The sequence below is a fragment of the Heteronotia binoei genome, chromosome 4, assembly GCF_032191835.1.
Source record: "Heteronotia binoei isolate CCM8104 ecotype False Entrance Well chromosome 4, APGP_CSIRO_Hbin_v1, whole genome shotgun sequence".
NCBI classification, from domain to species: Eukaryota; Metazoa; Chordata; class Lepidosauria; order Squamata; family Gekkonidae; genus Heteronotia; species Heteronotia binoei.
The window spans coordinates 176386558-176399434 of NC_083226.1; positions in this window are offsets into that span (position 1 = coordinate 176386558).

The window sequence follows — 12877 nt, forward strand, 5'->3', positions numbered from 1 at the left end:
GTTGTCCTTGAAAGGGCAGCTGCTGTGAGAGCCCTCTCCAGCCCCACCCACCTCACAGGGTGTCTGTTGTGGGGGAGGAAGATAAAGGATATTGTGAGCCGCTCTGAGACTCTTCGGAGTGGAGGGCGGGATATAAATCCATATCTTCTTCTTCTTCTATATATATTGGCCACTGTGTGACACAGAGTGTTGGACTGGATGGGCCACTGGCCTGATCCAACGTGGCTTCTCTTATGTTTTTATGTGACACAGAGTGTTGGACTGGATGGGCCACTGGCCTGATCCAACGTGGCTTCTCTTATGTTCTTATGTGACACAGAGTGTTGGACTGGAAGGGCCATTGGCCTGATCCAACAGGGCTTCTCTTATGTTCTTATGTGACACAAAGTGTTGGACTGGAAGGGGCACTGGCCTGATCCAACATGGCTTCTCTTATGTTCTTATGTGACATAGAGTGTTGGACTGGATGGGCCATTGGCCTGATCAACATGGCTTCTCTTATGTTCTTATGTGACCAGAGTGTTGGACTGGATGGGCCATTGGCCTGATCCAACAGGGCTTCTCTTATGTTCTTATATGTGACACAGAGTGTTGGACTGGATGGGCCATTGGCCTGATCCAACATGGCTTCTCTTCTGTTCTCCTGTGACACAGAGTGTTGGACTGGATGGGCCAGTGGCCTGATCCAACATGGCTTCTCTTATGTTCTTATGTGACCCAAGAGTGTTGGACTGGAGGGGCCATTGGCCTTATCCAACATGGCTTCTCTTATGTTCTTATGTGACATAGTGTTGGACTGGATGGGCCAGTGGCCTGATCCAACATGGCTTCTCTTATGTTCTTATGTTCTTAACTCCTTTGCATATTAGGCCACACCTTTGGTTGTGTGGAGAAAACGCCATCTTAGGTGGGGGGGGAACATGAAACTCCTGAGCAGGCTTTGGCCTAGCCTCCCTCCAACCCCCCCTCCCTTCCAGAGCCAAACAGCAACTCTAGGGGAAAGTCTCCTAGAGAGGCAGGAAGTTCTTTTGTTTTTTGTATTGGAGTTAGCAGAAAGAGAAGGCAGTTTTGCAACTGGCGCTCAAGGGAGCATGTGGTGAGCATGGGGGCTCCTGCCTGTGGGCCCCCAGGCAGTCAGACCAAGTAAGTCATCCCCAAGGCGGGGCAAGTTTAGACCAGGGACAGTAGGATGCATTTATAACACCTTTCCTTTGTCATGCTGTTTGCTGTGCGGGTGCTGTGCTGTGCTAACTTTTTATATGCAACTGTTTTTGTTTTGTTTTTCTTTCCCTTTCTTTTTCTCTTGTAAATAATATTTTTTCTGTTTTGAATGCTGGCAGTCAAACTCTGTACCACATAGATCCCCAACCGCCTTAGACCACGCTGCTTTATAAAGGGGGGCCCGGGGAAGGGGGAAGGCATGCAGTTGGATAAGGTGCCAATCCTCTAGGGGTGCCCCAAAGAAGCGCTGAGGTCTCTGTGAAACCCAAGTACAGGGTGGCAGAGGACCTTGAGGCCTGGCCTCATAGCTGGAGAGGGGGATTGGGAGTCCTGTTCCTCTCAATCTGAACCCCTAGACTGAGCAGGTTGGTGGCAGCGAGCCCAAGGGGCAGGAGGAGAAATAGCTCCCTCCAGGAGTTGGCGACTCAATAGGGAGTTGACGGGACCGGGTCTGAAAGCAGAATCGGGCCGGTTCCGTCACAGGTTGCCAATCCCCAGGGGCAATTACCAACTTCTTACTGTGTTCATCCCATGTGGTTGAAAAAATCCCCAGGGGCGGGTATGGGATCTCCCAGTTTAGAGGCCCTCCCCCACTTCAGGGTCATCAGAAAGATCCTGTGATCGTCTGCTGAAATCAAGGCCTGGATATAGGAATCATTTAAGGCCAGAGTCCCCTACTGTTTCTCACCAAATATTGCAAGAAGGAAGCTCACGCCCTTCTCACCAAACAAAAACACAATCCCCACTTTAGCAACGAAATGTAGTGACCTGATCTAACAAAGGGTCACCGTTTGCAAAAAAAAAAATCACGCTTGGCTGGAGGCAGGGAAATGCAAAAAACCCTCAGCAGAACTAGGGTTGCCAAGTCCAATTCAAGAAATATCTGGGGACTTTGGGGGTGGAGCCAGGAGACATTCGGGGTGGAGCCAAGATCAAGGCTGTGACAAGCATAATTGAACTCCAAAGGGAGTTCTGGCATCACACTTAAGAGACGGCACACCTTTTCAATTCCTTCCTTCCAAAGGAAATAATGAAGGATAGGGGCACCTTCTTTTGGGGCTCATAGAATTGGACCCCCTGGTCAATCTTTTTGAAACTTGGGGGTATTTTGGGGAGAGGCACTAGATGCTATACTGAAAATTTGGTGTCTCTACCCAAATAACAGCCCCTCTAGAGCCCCAGATAACCGCAGATCAATTCTCCATGATTCTCTATGGGAATAAATCTCCATAGGGAATAATAGAGTTCCCAGCAGATATTTCCCTTCCCTCCCCCCGCTTTCTGAGGACCCTAAAGCAGGGGGAGGGTCTTCAAACCAGGGGATCCCCTGCCCCCACTGGGGATTAGCAACCCTACAGCAGGCTCCCCCCCCCCTCCCCGGTGGATTTGTTTTCTCCAAACAACCCCCCCCCCCCAAAAAAAAAGAAAGAAAGGGAAGGGAAGGGAAGGGAAGGAAAGGAAAGGAAAGGAAAGGAAAGGAAAGGAAAGGAAGGAAAGGAAAGGAAAGAAAAGAAAGAAAAGAAAAGAAAGAAAAGAAAAGAAAAGAAAAGAAAGAAAAGAAAAGAAAAGAGACGCTGGTCAGAATGGATTGCAAGCGCGGAAACCATCTCCTCCCCGGCTTCCTCCTGTATTAAAAAACCCAGGGCTTCCAAACTAGCTAATTCCAGATTCACAGCTGGTCGCCCAACGCAACATCAACTGTAATTCTGTAATATCTTCCATGAAGGCGGCTGCGGTGCTGCGATCTTCATCCCCTGTTGTGCCTTAGCCTCTTTTTTACTGTTTTGCTGTTTATCCTAAGGAAAAGTAAACAAGTTAAAAAAAAAAAAAGAAGGAAAGATTTTTTTCCCCCCCTTCCGAACTTGGTGTTTGTGCCAGTTGCCACAGCCGGCTCAGCTAGGGTTGCCAATCCCCAGGTGGGGGCAGGGGATTCCCCAGGTTGGAGGCCTCCCCCCGCTTCAGGGTCGTCAGAAAGCAGGGGGAGGGGAGAGAAATGTCTGCTGGGAAACTCTGTTATTCCCTATGGAGATTTATTCCCATAGAAAATCATGGATAATTGATTCACAGGTATCTGGGGCTCTGGGGGGGGCTGTTTTTTGGGGTAGAGGCACCAAATTTTCAGTGTGGCATCTAGTGCCTCTCCCCAAAATACCCACAAGTTTCAAAATGATTGGACCAGGGGGTCCAATTCTTTGAGCTCCAAAAGAAGGTGCCCCTATCCTTCATTATTTCCTATGGAAAGAAGGAATTGAAAAGGTGTGCTGCCCTTTAAATGTGATGGCCAGAACTCCCTTGGAGTTCAATTATGCTTGTCACAGCCTTGATCCTGGCTCCACCCCAAATGTCTCCTGGCTCCACCCCCAAAGTCCCAGATATTTCTTGAATTGGACTTGGCAACCCTAGGATCAGCTGGGAACCGTTAGAGCTCCCACGGAATGTGAGGCCTGGTCGGTAGAGGCAAAAGTGAAAATAGGCAGGGGTCGTCTTGTAGAAAAATAGGTGATGGAGTTCATTAGCATCACTCGTTAGAATATGCTGCCCCCCCACCAGCCAACAGCAACCTGATGCAAGAAAGGAGAGCCCCAGGCAAGCGAGGCCTGCTTGGGCTGGCTAAAGATCCAGCCAGCCCAAGCAGGCCTCGCTCACCTGGGGCTCTCCTTGCACCCCCCCCCCCCCAGTCAAAAGACCAGCAAGTCACCCACCACCCAAAATCTCATAAGAAGTGGAGAAAGGGTGGTGTGGGCTTCTCCAGGGATTAATGAGGGCTGCTGGGGGTGTGGCAAAGCCCCTGGTGGCTGGCTGGCTGGCTGCCCGCTCTCCCCAATCCAGGGGTAGAGTTGCCAATCTCCAGGTGGGGGGCAGGGGATCCCGGGTTTGGAGGCCCTCCCCCCGCTTAAGGGTCGTCAGAAAGCAGGGGGAGGGAAATGTCTGCTGGGAACTCTATTATTCCCTATGGAGATTTATTCCCATAGAAAATAATGGAGAATTGATCCGTGGGTATCTGGGGCTCTGGGGGAGCTGTTTTTTGAGATAGAGGCACCAAATGTTCAGTACAGCATCTACTGCCTCTCCCCAAAATATCCCCCAAGTTTCAAAATGATTGGACCAGGAGGTCCAATTCTATGAGCCCCAACAGAAGCCCCTTCATTATTTCCTATGGAAGGAAGGCATTGAAAAGGTGTGTCGTCCCTTTAAATGTGATGGCCAGAACTCCCTTTGGAGTTCAATTATGCTTGTCACAGCCTTGATCTTGGCTCCACCACAAAGTCTCCTGGCTCCACCCCCGAAGTCTTCTGGCTCCACACCATGTCTCAATAGCGCTGTTATTGCTTGACCAATAAGGACTATGAACTCATGCTCTAAAAGAAAGTTTCAACAAGGAACTTCTCTATAAAAATCATATGGAGCCGTGATGATAATATGGGTTAGAAAATTGTGTTGTGGAATCCACCCCATTTGGAAAAAAAAATTCTGTACTGTGTATAAGGTATCTTTGGAAAATAAGAAAAGACTCTTCAGGTTTATACATTCTTTATTGTTTATATACACAGTGGTGTTGATTTTGGTCCTCGATGGAACAGGCTTCCTCGGTAGGTGTGGGCTCTCTTCCTTGGAGGTTTTTAAGCATAGGCTAGATGGCTCTTTGACAGCAATGCTGATCCTGTGAACTTAGGGGGAGGTGTTTGTGAGTTTCCTACATTGTGCAGGGGGGTGGACTAGATGACCCTGGTGTTCCCTTCCAGCTCTATGATTCAATGATTCCATGGCTACCGTTTACGTCATTATGCATCTCTCTTTGCCTTGACACCAAGCTTAGTAAATACAACTCCTGCAAGAACTATGAAACTAAAGGAGAATCTGCACCCCCCCTGTTAAACTCCACCTCTCCTTTCAGTGGCTCCATCAGCTTTTGCATTCTCTCTCTCTGCCTACTCTCCAGGTAACCTTGAGAGTAAGCCTTCATTAAGAAGAAGATATTGGATTTATATCTCGCCCTATACTCTGAATCTTAGAGCAGTCACAATCTCCTTTACCTTCTCCCCCACCCCCTACAATAGACACTCGGTGAGGTAGGTGGGGCTGAGAGAGCTTTTATACCAGCTGCCCTTTCAAGTACAGTTGCCAAGTCCAATCAAAGAAAAATCTGGGGACTTTGGGGGCAGAGCCAGAAGACTTTGGGGGTGGAGCCAGGAGACATTGAGGGTGGAGCCAGGAACAAGGATGTGACAAGCATAATTGAACTCCAAGGGAGTTCTGGCCATCACATTTAAAGGGACAGCACACTTTTTAAATGCCTTTCTTCCATAGGAAATAATGAAGGATAGGGGCACCATCTTTTGGGGCTCATAGAATTGGACCCTCTGGTCCAATCATTTTGAAACCTGGGGGGTATTTTGGGGAGAGGCACTAGATGCTATACTAAAATTCTGGTGCCTCTACCTCAAAAAATACCCCCCCCCCAGAGTCCCCAATACCCATGGATCAACTCCCTATTATTCCCTATGGGAATCGTTCTCCATAGGGAATAACAGAGTGCCCAGTAGACATTTCCCTCCCCCCACGCTTTCTAAAGCGGGGGGAGGGCCTCCAAACCAGGGAATCCCCTGCCCCCTCCCTCTCTCTCACACACAAATACTTACTGGGTCTTCTTCCTGCAGAACTCTACTTGCTGTGAAAACGAAAGCAAAAGAAAGGGAGGGACCGTTCTCCATGGAAACTTACTGACCCTTTCCAATGAAGCCCTTCCTGTTTCCTGTTTCCTGCGCAGCCTTAAAGGGGCATACATTTTACAAATGGATCAGAAGCTCTACAACAACATGATGCCTACAGATATGTTCTCCCCCCCCCCCCCGCTTACAGATTTTTTGAGAGCAGGGGAGGAGGCTGCAAATTCAGGAGTCCCCTTCCAGGGCGGGGGGGTTCGGAAGCCTACTTTCAAGGACAACGCCTATGAAAGCTGTGGCTGACCCAAGGCCATTCCAGCAGATGCAAGTGGAGGAGTGGGGAATCAAACCCGGTTCTCCCATATAAGAGTCCGCGCACTTAACCACTACACCAAACTGGCTCCTTGATCTCTGGGAACCACAGAATATTTGTGAAAGAGCCACGTGTGGCTTTTGAGCCAAAGTTTGGCCACCCCTGGTCTAGTGGCTAGGATGACTTGACCTCCAGAAGTCCTTGTCTCTGTTTCGTGATACTACTACTAGAAAACTGCTTCTCACTTCATTCCCCTAGCCGCTAGGAGTATCAAGTCTTCCGGATAACTTACGCAGCCTCTAGCTACTAAATTCTGCACTGGTGTCATGTGACTGTATAAGTCATGCCACACTGTGTTATTGGGGTTATTGTATTAGCGAGAGGACGGAATGCTAATTATATGGAATGATTAAAATGCAATGGAAAATGACTAGGGTTTACCTGTCAGCGTCTCGCCCCATAATTTGCTTTACATTCAAAAGAGTTTTAACAAAACTTCGATGGGGGGGGGGGAGAAAAGAAATATGGGAAGTCATTAGCAATTTCTCGATAAATTGTACGGTTTATATATAAGCTTTCAAAAAAGGCACCTCCGCTGATAACTTCTCCCCGCGTGATCCATCGCTTTCCACAAGCCTGCACCACGGTACGTAATAGTGTATTTATTAATGCACCATAATAGATCATCAGTCTATATGTCTTGAAGTCATATTTAGTAACAGATTCAGAACATTTGTAGGGCTTATTATTTACTGGAATAAGGCACGTTAAAAAAAAAAGCTCAAACTGGTAAGATGTGATTATTTTATCCGTCCAAGGTGTCAGGATATATCTCTCATGAACATTTTTAAAAAAGAACAAAACCCTTTTCCAGTTTTAATTAAAGATAACACAATATGGGGCAGAGGGAAAACGCTGGATACTTTGTGCGGCTACGGAAGGCTGTTTGAGGGAACCGTAAATTCCAGAAGCAAAGGATTCAACGTTTCCCAGATGGTAGGAATTTGGCTATACAGAGAGTAAGGCAATCGTGGAATAAAAAGAAGAGAGTCATTGGATAAAATTCCTCTAAGAGTACCTCTTAGTGTTGCACTCTGAAATCCCCCCCGCCCCATGTTTATATGTACATGCACATGTACATGATAAAAGGAAGTACTTCTTCACCCAAAGGGTGATTAACACGTGGAATTCACTGCCACAGGAGGTGGTGGTGGCTACAAGCATAGCCAGCTTCAAGAGGGGATTGGATAAGAAGAAGAAGATATTGGATTTATATCCCGCCCTCCACTCCGAAGAGTCTCAGAGCGGCTCACAATCTCCTTTACCTTCCTCCCCCACAACAAACCCCCTGTGAGGTGGGTGGGGCTGGAGAGGGCTCTCACAGCAGCTGCCCTTTCAGGACAACTTCTGCCAGAGCTATGGCTGACCCAGGGCCATTCCAGCAGGTGCAAGTGGAGGAGTGGGGAATCAAACCCGGTTCTCCCAGATAAGAGTCCACACACTTAACCACTACACCAAACTGGATAAGCATATGGAGCAGAGGTCCATAAGTGGCTATTAGCCACAGTGTATTGTTGGAACTCTCTGTCTGACACAGTGATGCTCTGTATTCTTGGTGCTTGGGGGAGGCACAGTGGGAGGGCTTCTAGCCCCTCTGGTGGACCTCCTGATGGCACTTGGGGTTTTTTGGCCGCTGTGTGACAGAGTGTTGAACTGGATGGGCCATTGGCCTGATCCAACATGGCTTCTCTTATGTGTGCGAGCCCTGCGGGCCCTGAACCAATTCTGCAGGGCTTGCCAAACATTTCTTTTTCAGCTTGCTTTTAAGACAGAACCTGGCTAAACTGATTGCAGCCATCTAGCCATCTTACGTATGATCACGATGTATAGTATTTTATAGCACCTATTTTATCTATTTTTAACTAATTTATTTATGTAATTGATTGTATTTAAAATTGTTCTTTATATTGTTTTATTGAATCATGGAATCCCACGTCTGTGAGCCGCCCTGAGCCCGCCTTTGGCGGGGGAGGGCAGGATATAAAAATAAAGTTGTGATGATGATGATGATGATGATGATGATGATGATGATGATGATGATGTTCTTATGTGACACAGAGTGTTGGACTGGATGGGCCATTGGCCTGACCCAACACGGCTTCTCTTACGTTCTGATGTGACACACAGTGTTGGACTGGATGGGCCACTGGCCTGACCCAACACGGCTTCTCTTACGTTCTTATGTGACACACAGTGTTGGACTGGATGGGCCATTGGCCTGACCCAACACGGCTTCTCTTATGTGACACACAGTGTTGGACTGGATGGGCCATTGGCCTGATCCAACAGGGCTTCTCTTATGTGATACAGAGTGTTGGACTGGATGGACCACTGGCCTGATCCAACATGGCTTCTCTTATGTTCTTATGTGACACAGAGTGTTGGATTGGATGGGCCACTGGCCTGACCCAACACGGCTTCTCTTACGTTCTTATGTGACACACAGCGTTGGACTGGATGGGCCATTGGCCTGATCCAACATGGCTTCTCTTATGTTCTTATGTGACACAGAGTGTTGGACTGGATGGGCCACTGGCCTGATCCAACATGGCTTCTCTTATGTTCTTATGTGACTCAGAGTGTTGGACTGGATGGGCCACTGGCCTGATCCAACATGGCTTCTCTTATGTGACACAGAGTGTTGGACTGGATGGGCCACTGGCCTGATCTAACATGGCTTCTCTTATGTTCTTATGTGACTCAGAGTGTTGGACTGGATGGGCCACTGGCCTGATCCAACAGGGCTTCTCTTATGTTCTTCTGTGACACAGAGTGTTGGACTGGATGGGCCACTGGCCTGATCCAACAGGGCTTCTCTTATGTTCTTCTGTGACACAGAGTGTTGGACTGGATGGGCCATTGGCCTGATCTAACATGGCTTCTCTTATGTTCTTATGTGACACAGAGTGTTGGACTAGATGGGCCATTGGCCTGATCCAACATGGATTCACTTATGTTCTTATGTGCATGTGTGCCCCTGGAAGCCATGGTGACCTCTGGTGATTGACCCCTACTTGGACCTTGGAGTATATTCATGGAGGTGGCTGAATAAACCCCTGCTGCCACAACCTCCTCTGGTATTCTATATCTCATGTCCTACAGGGTTCCCCATTATCAACACACTCCCACTTGGTTGTAAAGAGTTTTATTAAAATACTGAGACACTTCAGGCAAGAGGCTTCTTGCGAAAACCTGGCGGGAAAGAACCTCTCTACATATACTTTATGATAACCCTGACACGTTTCAAAGCTAAAGGCTCCAAAGCTAGTGGTCCCTCTCCCCGGAGTCATACCCAACACCTCCTATAACCCGATGCAAGCATATCACCATACGATTGACCTTGGTCCGCGTGGTACTTGGGCAGAAGATACTTATACACGTTACACAGAAAGATAGCACGCAGAAGTAAGATGGAAGGAGAAGAAGAAGAAGATGATGATGATATTGGATTTATATCTTGCCCTCCGCTCCGAATCTCAGAGTCTCAAAGTGGCTCACCATCTCCTTTATCTTCCTCCTCCACAGCAGACACCCTGTGAGGTGGGTGGGGCTCTCACAGCACCTGCCCTTTCAAGGACAATTTCTGCCAGAGCTATGGCTGACCCAAGGCCATTCCAGCTGCTGCAAGTGGAGGAGTGGGGAATCAAACCCGGTTCTCCCAGATAAGAGTCGGCGCACTTAACCACTACACCAAACTGGTTCTCTAAGGTGACTACAGGTCAAGCAGGCAGAACAATACATAATGGCAAGAGCCACTCTTGCCACTAAGGAGGTCTCCCATCAAAATACTTGCCAGGGTTGAACTTGCTTAGCTTCGAAGATCTGATGAGATTGAGCTGGCCTGGGCTACCCAGTGTCAAGAGTCTTCCCCCCAAAGTATCCTCTTGCCATGAAATACTTTGTAATTGTTCTCCGAACCTGACCCTGAACAAATCTGTAACTGTTGAGTGAGACAGCCTGCATTTCTGCTTTGATATAGTTAGCCCATTGCTTTGCTTTGCCCGCGTGGCACATCCCTTAGTAGCTATCTTTGCAGCTTGTTAATGGGGCAACCAAGGTCGTGGGCTGGAGGAGAGTGGAGGAAGAATTAGATAGCGCACTTGGAATGCAGTAGTAGGGGGAGGAGGTATAGGATTGCCCGCCAAAAGTGCCTGCCGCTTTATGCCCCGCTTTGCTTGAATTGATAACGGTCCACCGAGGGTATATAGGAAATGCTTCTGAATTGTGACGTTAGTTTCAGCAAACTGTTGTATTGCCTTATGATGCTTGGAATAAACGTCTGAGTTAATCACCTGCATGTTCCTTGACTCTGGGGTTTTACACCCAGGTGAGGGCCACTCTGAAATGGAGCTCTGGAGGAGTGTTGAACGACAGCATTCTGCCCCGCTCTAATTGGAGAGCTATCGGCAGAATCTGGACCAGGTCTCACCACCTTCCTTGGTCATGGACTGAGAGACCAGGTCTCCCATGGCCACCAGTAGGGGATGGAGGTAGCGTTGCCAGCTCTTGGTTTAGGAACACCTGAAGATTTGGGGGTGCAGCCTGGGGAAGAGAGGGACCTCAGTGGGGTACAAGGTCATACCGTCCACATTCCAAAGGAGCTATCTTCTCCAGGGGAACTGATTCTGTAGTCTGGAGATGAGCTGTAATTCCAGGGAAGTCTAGTTTCCATATGGTGCAGGCAGACGCTATGAGGACTGTTGAACCCACAGCAGCCACAGCTGAATCAAGAATATTTACGGGACTGAGCGTGGGCAGCTGTAGCTGTGGTCTGGAATCTGCAGTCAGGCACTCGGACCTGGCCCTCATTGAGCATCATTCAAAGCCTTATGGTAGATCTAAGTCTCTAGATGTCCCACATTCAGCAGAGAGACCTCTGGTAGCCACTCACACTTCCTACCGTATGGTCTCGGCTTCTTCCTGAGGCTTCTGTCTTCTCTGCTCTTGAGATGATCATGGGATTTTTGGCAATAGGTCACCTTCAGTAATCCCAGTTTCTGGTTGAGGCTCCTGTCCTCATACTCTTGGGTTACAGGTCCAGTAGATACAAATGATCTCATATCCCCTGATGGCAGTTTGGTGTAGTGCACAAGTGTGTGGACTCTTATCTGGGAGAACCGGGTTTGATTCCCCACTCCTCCACTTGCAGCTGCTGGAATGGCCTTTGGGTCATCCATAGCTCTTGCAGGAGTTGTCCTTGAAAGGGCAGCTGCTGTGAAAGCCCTCTCAGCCCCACACACCTCACAGAGTGTCTGTTGTGGAGGGGAAAGTTATAGGAGATTCTAAGCTGCTCTGAGTCTCTGATTCAGCGAGAAGGGCGGGGTATAAATCTGAAGTCTTCTTCTTCTTCCCGGGGGTCAGAGGTCCCGGGCAATTTGATTGTCTGCCATGGTTTTGCCCTGCATGGGGTTTAGGGAATGAGAAACCATCAGGTCAAATCCGGCCAACCATCTCCCGTTATTAAGTTCCCACTGACGGAACTTCATCCGCAGATGGGCAACCAGCCAGCAACCAGCTGAACAAAGGAACAGTAAGCCAACAGACGACAACAACAACATAATATGGACTTCCTACGCGGGGACAATTTGGGCCTTTCTGAAATAATCTCAGAAGTGCCTCTTGTTTGCAGAACAAACACAAATGAAATCAAGAGGCATTCATCTGTTTTAATTTTCTCCTCTTGTTCCTTCTGCGAATCAACGCAGGTTGCCGGGACGAGCGTTGCCCTGGCTTGCTATATATTTATTTTTTACGCGGCGTTCTCCGCAGAGCAAATAAGTGACTAAAGTCTACCCCGCTGGATCTTGACAGCTTCCAAAAACAGACATAAATTATTTTTAAGTTTCGCATTGTTTTAAATCTCTCTTTTGCCATCCTGGGAAGAACAGGTGTGACAGGCGCACGGCGGCTAGAAATCAATCAAATTAAGCAAGGAAGACTCAAAGTGAGAGGGAAAATTAAACGAGGAGGGAGGAATTGGCAGTGCAAGTAGATGTGAAGTCGGTTGCCTTCTGGAAACAAACAAAAAAAGGCACACGGCTGGTCACGTTTTTCATATTTTTGAAACAAAGAGAGGCTTCTGGCGCCTTCTGCATTTTACCGATGAAGGGTCTGACGTTATGAAAGGGGGGGGGGCATGGTGTAACAGCTCTCAAATGAAATAGCTGTGTTTCTGAAAGCTTATGCTCAAAATTAAACATGGTTGGTCTTAAAAGCACCACTGGATTCAACTTTAGCTCTCAAGTGAGTGGGCGTGTGGGGGAGAACATAAGAACATAAGAGAAGCCATGTTGGATCAGGCCAATGGCCCATCTAGTCCAACACTCTGTGTCACAGAAGAACATAAGAGAAGCCATGTTGGATCAGGCCAGTGGCCCATCCAGTCCAACACTCTGGGTCACATAAGAACATAAGAGAAGCCATGTTGGATCAGACCAATGGCCCATCCAGTCCAGCACTCTGTGTCACATAAGAACATAAGAGAAGCCATGTTGGATCAGGCCAATGGCCCATCTAGTCCAGCACTCTGTGTCACATAAGAACATAAGAGAAGCCATGTTGGATCAGACCAATGGCCCATCCAGTCCAGCACTCTGTGTCACATAAGAACATAAGAGAA